The 9,187-nt window shown below is 37.1% G+C and overlaps 1 long non-coding RNA gene across 1 annotated transcript; it reads left to right on the forward strand.

Annotated features, from left to right (window-relative positions):
* The first annotated feature begins 1,070 nt into the window (after positions 1 to 1,070).
* Positions 1,071 to 6,506, forward strand: LOC111871876. The gene is made up of 3 exons (XR_004513826.1): positions 1,071 to 1,219; positions 3,681 to 3,908; positions 4,812 to 6,506. It is a non-coding gene; the product is annotated as an uncharacterized LOC111871876 (long non-coding RNA).
* Positions 6,507 to 9,187: the final 2,681 nt, after the last annotated feature.

Consider the following 9,187-nt stretch of genomic DNA (forward strand, 5'->3'; position numbering starts at 1 on the left):
ATATTTTTTAGTGTCTTGGCCACTGTTGAAGACTTACCTTTCATAGACTGTAGAATATATGAGGCAGAATGACTGGTGAATAATGGATTGGAAAGAATTGAGGTATTGTCTTGGTATTTGCCTGGAGCAACCGAGGAAATTCATAAACACTTAGTCAGGCTAGCTGGTATCCCAGCCAAATTTTGAACCAAGTGCCATTCAAGTACATGCCTTTAGCACTACTGCTATACTAACCTACTCAGGTTTGTAAGCTTTAAATTACATCATTTGTATGTTGTTTAAATGATGCTCTTTCAGCTGCAGAAGCTATATAATAGCATCAAGTGCAGTCTGAAGATGCTCATATACAATGAATAGGTGGGGATCAGAAAGGAGGCAGTTGTGCACTATTTTAATATAGTAATATCTGAACATTTACCTGGAGAGACCAAAAAAACCATGAAAAAATCTGTCTTGACAGTAGTTGTAGGATTTGAAATTATCACAGTGGTGGTTATGAAGAGTTCTAGATTCTGGGATATAAAGCCATTTAGTCCATTGAAAATCAACCACCATTTTGGAGGAATATGTAGCCTCCATCTTCAGGGTTGAAGAATAAACCAAGCAAGAAACCAGCATGAAGCACATATTGCATTGTATCCCAGAAGACAGAACTCTTCATGATCGCAGTTGCTTGCTATATTTTAACCAGGAATAGAGGTCCAGAACATTGCCATACACCAATCTGCTTGTAGTTACAACTACTGTGATATTTATCAGGCTTAATGGCTTCAGCAACCCACTGCATTGGAAATGCATCACTATCACTATCACTATCTCTGCATTAAAATATTGTAATAACTCACCTCCCTTATGAGCTTCAGACACCATCCTCTGTGTGTGGAAGCAGTAGAAAGAAAGATCTCATTACATGCTTCTTGCATTATAAACAACTGAGGAATGGAAGAACAGTGTAATTAGTTTGTCCAATGTTACAGTTCACTAAACATTTGTCTGTTGTAACCTGTGTTAAAAAATGTAAGCATGATAGAAGTTGGAAATAAACTCTTCTTCTGACATACAGATACAGTTATTTCCTACTCTGATTGTAAAAATAACACTTGGAATGTTTGTTGTTGGTTATTCTCAGATGCCCTTCTGAGTACCAGTATTGCTGCAGTCCGCACTGTTGTATTGTCAATAGACAGCATAAGGAACTTTGGGAGACATGGTATTTTTGGTAAGTATAATTCATAACAAAGCATGAGAGAAGAACTTTATTTTCCAACAGAAAGTATGTTAACTATTATGACATAAATTTCATTCAGTTCATATCAACTGTGTGAAACTTGGATATGACATTTTTATGGGGGTGCATATTTATATTGTAGTTGTGAACGTGTGTTGTACCATGGATGGTTACTGATATTTTGAAGGAACTTCCTGCCTCCATTTACCCTCCATGCAGTCTCACAGGTTATTACCACTTTTCAGGAGAACCTGCTGCCTCTGTCTACTCTGAAGATGGAGGTGGCTAGGTCCTGTGAAACATTGGTAATCACCTACTGTAGTATATGGTGTCATAATCCAGAAGACCACAGTCTAAATCCATATTCCACAACTGTTTATGGGGGCTACCTGTTAAATTCAGATGTAAAGGTTTAAATATATCAGTATTAAACAAAATTTACAGAATACAAAATAACTGAATGTACTTGAATATAATTTTTGTTCATTTGTAGTAATGTATATGTGATTCTTACATCAGGAGTTGTCATATTGAGTGGGACTAGCAGCTCCTTGTAGCCAGCTGATCTCTTCCACATATTTATTATCCTTATTAAGTGACTCCGGTTTCAATGTTTTGCGATGAAGAGATTAAATCAAGACAGAACAATATGTGTTATTTAGCAAAGTTGCTATTTCAACAGCATTTGTGAAGATGAATTTTAAAATCGTGATCATCCCTATGCAAGTTTGTACAGTTGACCAGTTTAGAAATGTGTTTTCCAGTCTGTTCTGTTTCCATGCACCCTTTCTTCTTATAGTCTTCTCCAGATTATTCTTATGTACTCAATATCCCATCTCACTTAGTGACTCCACCTCAGCTGAGCAGACTGGTTTAGCAGTAACAATCTAGACTTCTACTCAGTAGGTGCTTCGTTTGAATCTTGGCTCGAATACTGGCTATCCTGACCAAGGTTCTTTGTGGTTTTCCTCAGTCCTTCCAGGAAAATGCCAGGATAGTACCTAAATTAGGCCAAGACTGTTTTCTTCCAAATCCCTTCCAATCCATTGTTCACCAATCATTTTACCATTTGGTACTGTACAGTCTAGATACTATATGGTTTGAACATCTATTTCCTTGTCTACATTCTCGCCCCGCCCCATACTTTCCCCTCCATAATTCTGATAGATAAAAATAAGAAAGTGATCATTTGAAGAAAGGCAGAATGTCTTTATGTAATTACATGTTATTACTTGTATTATTATTGTAAACACTACAGAGTTTTCATTTCTAATTTTCATTTCCTGCATCCTGTTGTGTTATTATAAAATTCTTTATTGTAGTCTGTCATAACACAACAATATAATGGTCAAGGTCATCATTACCTTAGCTACGTGTTTCAGCTTTTAAAGCCATCATCAGGCAAAACACATGATTACTATATTCACACACTATTGAACTGCAATTTCATTGTGACAGTAAAGCTGGATACTTTATAACTGTTTCATTATAAAATACATGGTATAAAAATATAATAAATCATAAAATTATTATAAAACAAAAGTTATGTTATAAAATATGGTTAAAAACTCTTCATGTGATATTGCAAATTATGAAGTCATTTTGTTGCAATCTTGTTGTTATATTCCGGCTGACATATAGCGGTATATTCAAGACTTGTATACATAGAGTAAACTGCTTGGAGGCCCGTGGTATAGGTGTAGTATTATTTGACATTGGCCGGTGCCTCATTTTACAATGTATTTTGTCCAGTCTGTTGGGAATAATGATTGCAGCTCAATTGTGGAGGTGAAAAAGAAGAAGCAATGAGAAATTAAAATGTTATGTAAATAGTCACACACGGTAGCATAGTTGGCTGAGGCACTATGCTACAAGCTGGAAGGTCACAGGTTCAAGTCCTGATGAAGTCATTGGATTTCTTTCAATTGACCTAATCCTTCCAGCCACACTATGTCCCTGGGGTCGACTCAGCCTCTTAACAGAAATGAGTACCAGGAATATTCTTGGAATCTTCTTGGGGGTAAAGGACAGCTGGTGCGTAGGGCTGACAACCTTGCTGCCATCTATGAGCCGGTTTACTAGAAAATGTGGGAACCTCAACATCTCACAATCCTATGGGCATCCACAGCCTGTTACAGGAATAAGTAAGTCACAATTTTATGTAGTGATTGTAATGTAAAAAATATGATAAATGGCCTGAGGATATTCTGAGCAAGAAACATGTTTCCTTGTCCATGGTTTATGCTGACCGTCTTACAGTGTATACACTTCTTCACCTTATTCTTCACTGCCACACTACATGTTTGAGCACTAATATGCCATCCTCAGGTGTCTTTATGCACGTTAAACTATTGTACTGCACGCCATGATGTTTTCATTCTAAAATGACTAAAATGTAACAAAAATATCTCAGAGGCCATATTGAAACCAACATAAGTGTCTTCTGTTTCAGGTTTGGAGCAATAGTCATTTTTTTATTTGTTCTTACATCAGCATTTTCATATGTGATTGGTTCCTGTAAACGCAGACAACAAAATCTGATTCGCATCAGAAACATTTCAACTCCAGCAGCAATTCCAGTGATTAGCACTATAAGTGGACCAGGGGGCATCATTCAACCAAGAGTTAATTACAAAAAGCCACATTCATCTTCAGTGCAAGCTACTGCAATCATTAGCAAGTGAGTAATATTTTCAATTCCATGATTGCCCAAGCAGACAGAGGCTCTGATCCTGAAGATGGGGTGACATGTTCCTCCAAAATGTCAGCTGACTTTCAATGGACTACACAAATTTATATCCCAGAAGATAAAACTCTTCCAAATATCGAGTTTTGTCACAATTTGTGAGCAATTTTGGAGATGAAATATGTAGTCACACAGATAGATAACCTCCATTATGCATTCATTTTGGGCACTTTATACAAAGAATGCATAAAAATTAGAAATAATGACAAATCAGAAGTTTCACAGATTGGTATACAGCACTATAGATGAAATGGAAAAGTACATATTAAAAATAAGCTCCGATAATATCCCTCCAAGAAATTATAAAACATCAACCCAAAGGAAGAAGATTCTTAAGAAATACCTTTAAAAAAGTTAATATTTTTTTAATACACAGGCAAACTTGCCCAATACTGTGACGAAGAAGATGGTTGTTTGAAATGTTTTTCGGTGTGTATATTTAAATATGATGTAAATAAATTTGTACCCCTATATAAAGCACTGGTTCTTTGCATCAGCATTCACCAGATGAATCTTGGACAACAATATTTAGTTTAAGCCTTGAATGCTAAGTTTTGTCAAAATCCTAAACTGGTTTTCAAGATTAAATATGTGACTGGACAGAGGCTTCATACAAGGCGGTCCTTATTTTATGTAGATGCCTGAAAACATGTAAATCTGAAATAAAAGTCTTTTCATGTAATAAAATCATGAGGACATGATTTCCCAAGAATCTGATATATAGATGTTGCTCTACATGTCTTTATGGTAGTTATCTTTCACAAACATTTATGTTTTTATGCAAAAAAGTTACTACATTTCATTCTTACATTAGTAAAGATTTTAATTCTGTTTCAGCTCTGATATGCATGTGGAAGATTTTGCAGGTCCTTTGGATCCCCCATATCCAGCAGTTCAACCGGTTACTATAGTAAGGGGCAATGTGCCTCCTCAGGGTTTTCGACAAACTACTAGCTATACTGAACTTGTGCTACCTCCTGGTTATGTTGACACAGAACACTACAAAAGACCATTTTGAGGTCCTTGTTTGTAACACATGTATTGTCTTCTTTACTATAAAGCAGAATTTATATTACTGAAAATTGAAAGAGCTTTATTTTTTTTTTCTGCCTGGATGTCTACTTTCAAGAGAAGATAGTGTACATCACATCTTGTTTCTGTATGATAGGTGTCCAACCTTCTAATCATACAATCAAATTTCATTATTCATACTAGAGGCACTTGCCTATGATGAAATTCGTATCTTTCCCTTCAGTATAATAAAAGAAATAAATAGATTGAATTATGAATATTTAAATTTATATGCGAAGGTTCAGATTTCATGATTAGTCACTTTTATTCAGATTTATTTAGCAAAAAGTTTCTAGGTAAAATTTAGGGGTAAAAATATGGTATTAATCCCCTCCCCCCATTTTCTTGTCCAAAAGTATGGAAGCCGAAATTACACTAGTAAGTACACTATGTCAGAGTTGGCTCTGATATTTGGGGTGTTGTGTTTTCTGCATACCTTACTTCATATAAAAATGTTGTGACATGAGAGCTGAAGCCAGAAAAGTGGAACAAATAAATGTGGCCATTGCCAGGCAATGGCATAGTAAACTTGGCAGTGGTCAAGCTTACGACCGTTCAAGTGACTAAGCTGCCGCTGTAGCATAAGATACATAAGATAGGCATGATCTGCTCTGCAAAGCCTGTATTGACAGAAAACTTGTGTATCATGCAACAGGAAAAATTTTTCAGTAACATGATATATGTCCAAAATATACACTTGACGAAAGGCCAAGCATATTCATACAAGAGAAACCCATCTCTTCATCAGAGAGGGTGTTACATAAGGATTATTACTCCAAGGATTCAGTTTTGGGGGGAAAAAATCTCTGGTAGTGGGTGTCATGGGGCTTGCCACCAAGAGAAACTGATTGGTGGTAAACTGCCAGTCATAGAGTAACTTTTACTCTGACTTTGACTTTGACTTTGACTTGAAGCCAGTCAATAGCATTTAAAGCAAATGTCATTTGGAGGCAGTGCTATGAGCTAAGTAAACAATTGCAAGACTTACATATAAATGTGGCTGTGCTCGCAGAGACACATCTCAAACCCCATGAGAGGTTCTTCATTCCAAATTATCATTTTAATCGGACTGACCACTTCCTGGGAAAAAAAAGGCATTCTCCATAACCACATAGACCTGTGCTATATACTCGTATGTGTGATACATACACTTGACAAAGGCCAAAGCTATTCATAAGAAAGATACCCATCCTCTCATCTGGGAAGGTGCTACATAAGGACTACAACTGCAATGGTTCAGTTGGGTGGGGGCTCTGGTTGTGAGCCTCAACTGGTTTAGTGCCAAGAAGAACTGATTGGCGGTATACTGTCAGTCATAAAGTAGCTCTAACTCTAATTCTGACTCTGACTCTGATAAGCCAGTCAGAAGTCAGAGTCAGTAGTTAGCAAGAGTCTTTTTTTGGCTAGTAGGGTGGGACTAAGTCCCTTGTACTGCAGCCACTTCTGGCCTATTGTACCAGCCCCAGATGATAGGTGAGGGTGATTGTGGAGCAATTGGTGGAATGAAGATTGGCAGGGGAAGCCGAAGTACTCGGAGCAAACCTGCCCAGCGCCAATTTGTCCACCACAAATCCCACTTGACCAGACCCAAGATCGAACCCAGGCAGCCACACTGGGAAGCCAGCGACTAACCGCTTGAGCTATGGCACAGCCTAGCTGACAGTATTAGTCATATTGTTAACTACTGTTACCTAAAAACAACTTATGATGACAGAATAACAAACAAAACACTTTATATGTGCTGTAATTGTAATGATCTACAGAGTGTAAATCAGTAAGACTGTTACAGTTACATGCAGTTATGAGTTACAAGCATCCAGTAAATTCAATTATCAGCCTAAACCGTGTGTCTGGTCAGTATCATGTGACAATATATTTTGAATGTTTTGAACATAATGATTACATTATTGTCTCCATGGTCGTAACACTAATTTCCACTTATCAGTATTATGTTTTCAGTGTTGAAAATCAGGAACTAAGTCAGCGATTCACAATGCTAATTGTTCAGGAATTAACAAATATGAAACATGTTTATTCCAAAATGAAAATGTCAGTATTATTCTAAAAATATTTAATAATTGTAATCTGTATATGTAAAATGCAGAACATATTGAAGATGACAGAATTACTTCATGTATTGTCATTGAAGAAAGGTTCAAACCTGCAGTGGCAGCTGAGTCGTAAGTACAGGGCATGTGCTGCATATTATGAAAAATAAACTATTTGCAAGGGAGACAATGTAAGGCATGCAATGTGTTTCTGTAAAGAAAATCCAGTTACAGTTGTGCCAATACAAATCATTTATAAGAACTTAAATTGTTTGTAGCTGTCAGTAAAAGGCATTGCTGAAAGAAGAATTGTTTGTAGTTGTATCAGACAAATTCTTAATTTTTGCCATGGCTGTACAAGTATGTATATGAATCTATGAAATTAAAGAGCATGATTCTTGTTTGTATGACAACTGTAGTTCCACAGCACTTGACAAGAAATTCCAAGCAGAATGCATAAAGCCTACTTTCCTACAGCATAGATTTGTAGTCAGATGTCAGATTTGTACCTAACATGTAACTAACTAACCAACTTCATGGAGCTGAGCCCTCCTTGAGAAGCTGCCAATTGTATAGCTTCAAGAACTTCCTAGCATTTTATGGACCACGAAGGTTCATTACCATGTTCACTAGACACCTCTACTCGTCCCTATCCTGAACCAGACTGATCCAGTTCATACCCCCCCATCCTATCTCTCTAAGATCTATTAGTATTGTCTGCCCACCTATGTCTTGGTCTTCCTAATGGTCTCTTTCCCTCTGGCGCTCTCACCAATATCCTATACGCATTTCTCTTTGTCCCCATTCGTGCTACATGCCCTGCCAATATCATCCTCCTTGACATCATTTGAATTATATTTAATATACTTAAGTTATGATGCTCCTGTCATTTCATCTCTCTTTAGTCCAAATATTCTCCTCAACACCCTGTTCTCAAATGCCCTCAGTCTACCTTCTTCCCATAATGCCAGAGACCAAATTTCACACCTATGCAGAACCACAGGCAAAATTATAGTTTTATATATTCAATTTTTATGTTTTTAGACAGCAGAAGAGGAAACAAAAGGTTCTGGACTGAGTGGTAGCAAGCAATACCAGAATTCAGTCTCCTCTTAATTTCCTCCTGCATCAGGTTTTGATTTGTTACAGTCATTCCCAGATATCTGAACTGTGCCACATTTTCAGAACATGTGTTACCTATCTTTACTCGTATGTCATGACTTTGCCCTGCATTCTGGTGATGAGACAGAAACATATACTTATTTTTCTATGTGTTTACTTCTAGACCAATCTCCTTACTAGTGTCACTTAAGAGTTATTTCGGCTACACCTTATAGTACCCCAAAATGTCCTTTCACATTGGGCAGCTACACCATATAGTACCCCTAAATGTCCTTCCATGTTGGGCCCCATGAACCTTAAATCTGTCACTGGAGTAGCCCCCAAGATGTCTCTGATCCAGGGATGGGCATTGCTATTGGGAGTTACTACCAGAAGCAATGCTACAAATAACCAGAGAGCATCAGTGGAGCCAGCATTAAATTAATGAAGCACCAATGGAGACATGGTTACCACAGACAATCAGCGCACTATGGACAGCAGACACAAGTGACCAGTTTGTCATTATAATTTCTATTACAGTACTTAATTCAACCCTGAAAATGGAGACTGCATATTTGACTGAAAGTTGGCATCCATCTACATTACTACACATTATCACAATCTGAACAATTGGACAGCAAAAATCTTAAAATTTATATGTGTGAGCTACAATTTCAAAAAATTTAATTCTATTGTAGGCTTTTATATTCTCGCAGGGGTAGTTATAAAGAGTTCTTTCTTTCTCTTTTACCTACTGCTTGCTTCATGCTGGTTTCTTGCTTGGCTTGCTCTTCAATCCTGAAGAGGGACTGACATGTTCCTGCAAAATGTCAGTTGACTTTCAGCTGACTACAAGACATTATGTCCCTCTAAGACAGAACTCGCCCTATTCTATCCTAAATATTTTATTTAGCATTGTATTCCTATCTAAGAGTAAAGGGTTATTTTCACAGGTTTTCGTAGACAACCATTTAGTTGACCAAATAGTAAAAA

This window comes from Cryptotermes secundus, unplaced genomic scaffold (assembly GCF_002891405.2).
Source record: "Cryptotermes secundus unplaced genomic scaffold, Csec_1.0 scaffold1350, whole genome shotgun sequence".
NCBI classification, from domain to species: Eukaryota; Metazoa; Arthropoda; class Insecta; order Blattodea; family Kalotermitidae; genus Cryptotermes; species Cryptotermes secundus.